Below are 3325 nucleotides of genomic sequence, written 5' to 3' on the forward strand. Positions count from 1 at the left end.
TGAAGGTCCTATTTCTGATACATTTGTTGTCTTTTGACTTAGCCAGGCAGAAAATTTTCTTTCTTTGTTTCTTTTTTTTTATTATGTTGTGTTAGTCACCATACAGTACTTCATTAGTTTTTGATGTAGTGTTTCATGATTCATTGTTTGCATATAACACCCAGTGCTCATTGCAATGCATGCCCTCCTTAATACCTATCACCGGGCTAACCTATCCCCCCACCCCTGCCCCTCTGAAACCCTCAGTTTGTTTCCCAGGGTCCATAGTCTCTCATGGTTCATCTGCAGAGAACTTTCATTGGAGAAGCCTGGGTCTACAGTTGGGATTTCTCAGACTCCATGAAGGAGTTGCAGGAAGTCTGACTTCCTTATGAAAATTCTTTCCTTTCCTTATGAAAATTCTTATGCCCAGGGCTGAGATTTCTCATAAGCAACTATACCAAGGAGCAGGCTAGTGCTTTGCAGCCTTCACGAGAATGCCTGAATTTCTTTCAACCTAATAATGACTTTTGAGTAATTTCTCATTAACACCATGAACATTTGCAGTCTTTCTACTGACACTGTGAGAGTGACAAGTGACAGGCTTTATTCCCTTGATATAAGAACCCATGAAGAAATGCAGTAGTCAGATATGATTCCATTAAAAAAACAATCATCCCTTTATAGATCATCTTTATAAAGATTTCTTACATCTTTCCAGACGGTTCAGGTTTGAAAGCACTGGGAAGTTCAATAAAATAAGCAGTACATGTTGATTTTTTATTTTTTGTCCTGTATGTGAAGTATGCAATATATTTTCCACATGAAGATAGTGACACCCACATACAATTGGGGTATAAAGTCCATTTTTTCCCCATTCATGGAAATATGATTTTAAAAATTATTTTCCCTCTTAAGAAAAAGGGCATAAGATGGAAATGTAGAGATCATTCTAAAGCAAGGAACAGATATTTACACCTATTTGACAACTGAACTAATGGCTATAAGCATTCAAAAACTGATTGACCTGTTCAGATAAATCATCTCAAATTAAGGAAGGAAATACTGTTCTGATTCTATTCTTCACTTGAGTGTGTTTCTTGTCAAAATGGCAGAAGGTTTTATTTCTTTCTCTCTATGGCTTTAGCCAGATCACAGTACTGATATAAGGTATTCATTTTTAATAACTTGGTAAAAGTTAATGGAGTGTATAATAGACTCTACCTGGCTTGACTTGAACAGTTCCCATTCACTTGTGGACAGGACATTTGATTTGGATAGAAAGTTGGTACTAAAAAGGAATTGAGATCCATTGACTTCTTCTCTTTAGCCATAGTCTCAGCAATGTTTCCTATTCCAGCTTGTGGCTCAAGTGGCAGCAGCCCCTGAAAACATCAGAGAGAAAGGGATGTGGTGACATTTCAAATTTCTCTCTGTCATATTTTACCACTTCTGGACTTTACTCTTTTGCAGAATGGAAGCCACAGCTTCTTCCCTAAGGGTTAGCCACAGAGGGTTCTCAATCATTTTAACTCTCCACTTAAAATCTTTCAGGTACAGTCTAATTTATAATTTATGTTGCAACATACCTCACTTTGGCCTCTTTGGTACGGTAGTCTGAGGGGAATTGTTGAGTAAGGCATATTGTTCCTTTTATTATTCTTCTGTGACTGTTCATTCTGTCTGTCCCCCATCCTCTACCACCTCAGTGCCTCCCTACCACATGCTGGTTTCTTAGCAAAGGCCATTCCCAAGGTCTTCTGGATTCTCCTCCTTCCTCCAGAAAATGACCCTGTGCCTTTGTTTCTGGCTCTGTCCATGGCTTCATGGCAGCAATAGGTTTAATCACATAGGGAAGCCTTAGCTAATGTGAAAGCAAACTGATAGCTTCCTCTCCTAGGTGATCTAGTGCATTTAAAACGTTGACTCAGTAAAAAGTCCATGTCTTAGAAAGCACCTGTGGGATGTATGCAGTCTGAGAAATTAGTGCTGATGGGAAAGGTATTTTTCCATCCTGTAGGCCTAATTAGTTTCTACAAATACTATTCAATAGAGATCAGAATGATGCAAGCCAACCCCCATGGTGAGGCCTAAGAGGTCTTATGGTGTTAGTTAAGAAGATAATGCTAAAGATTGTTTGATTGCCAATGTCATTGCACCATTTTCTCTCAAGTTCCTTTTTTAAAAACTTTCACACACTTAAAAAATATGAAAATAGGGGGAAGGAGCAAGATGGTGGAGGAGTAGGAGACCTAAATTTCATCTGGTCTCAGGAATTCAGCTAGATATGGATCAAACCATTCTGAACACCTACGAACTCAACAGGAGATCGAAGAAAAGAATAGCAGCAACTCCATGAACAGAAAAGCGACCACTTTCTGGAAGGTAGGACGTGTGGAGAAGTGAATCCGAGGCGATATTCAGGAAGATAGACAGCGGGGGAGGGGCCTCCGCTGGCCGCTTCTGGCAAGTGATAGAGCCACGGAGCACAAAATCGGAACTTTTAGAAGTTGGCTCCGCTGAGGGACGTCGGTCCAGGGGCTAAGCAGGGGGGCGGAACCCTTGCGGGACAGTGTGGTCTCAGGACCCTCGGGGTCACAGAAAGACTGGGGGTGCCTGAGTGTGGCAGAGCTCCCGGGTATTGGAGCACGGAAGCTGGCTGCAGAGACGGAGCCGAGGCACGGGCTCTCAGCTCGGGGTTGCCATAAACCGTGATCCGTGGCACAGTCGGGCCACTGCTCCTCCAGCAGGGACCCAACAAGCGGCAGATCCGGGGAGACTCCCCTCCCTCCCCTGGGGGAGCTGCGCAGGAGCGCACTGCAGGGATCTGCTGGGTTTGGAGACTCCACACGGGGTCCGGGGTCATGTGCCAGAGATAGAAACGCTCAGTCACAGGCCGGGTGAGCACGGAGTGTGGCTGGGGACTGGGAAGACGGGAGTGATTGACTGCTTTTCTCTGGAGGTGCACTGAGGAGCAGGGCCCCAAGTTCTCGGCTCCTCCAGGGCAGAGATTGGGAGGCTGCCCTTTTCACTCTTGTCCTCCAAAACTGTGCGGAAAGCTTGCAGGGAACAAAAGCTCCGGAGAGCAAACCCAAGCAGATTACTTGCCTGGACCCAGCAAGGGTGGTGCAATTCCACCTCTGGCAAAGACATCTGAGAACCACTGCGACAGTCCCCTCCCCCAGAAGACCAGCAAGAACAGCCAGCCAGGACCAAGTTTATTGATCAATGAGAATGGCAGAACTCCAGCGCTAGGGGAATACAGCACATAGAATTCATGGCTTTTTCCACATGATTCTTTAGTCTTTCAAAGTTAATTATTATTTTTTTATTTCACTTTTTTTTT

The sequence above is a fragment of the Callorhinus ursinus genome, unplaced genomic scaffold (genome assembly GCF_003265705.2).
Source record: "Callorhinus ursinus isolate GAN/ISIS: 27379988/994484 unplaced genomic scaffold, GSC_fseal_2.0 scaffold6, whole genome shotgun sequence".
Taxonomy (NCBI): domain Eukaryota; kingdom Metazoa; phylum Chordata; class Mammalia; order Carnivora; family Otariidae; genus Callorhinus; species Callorhinus ursinus.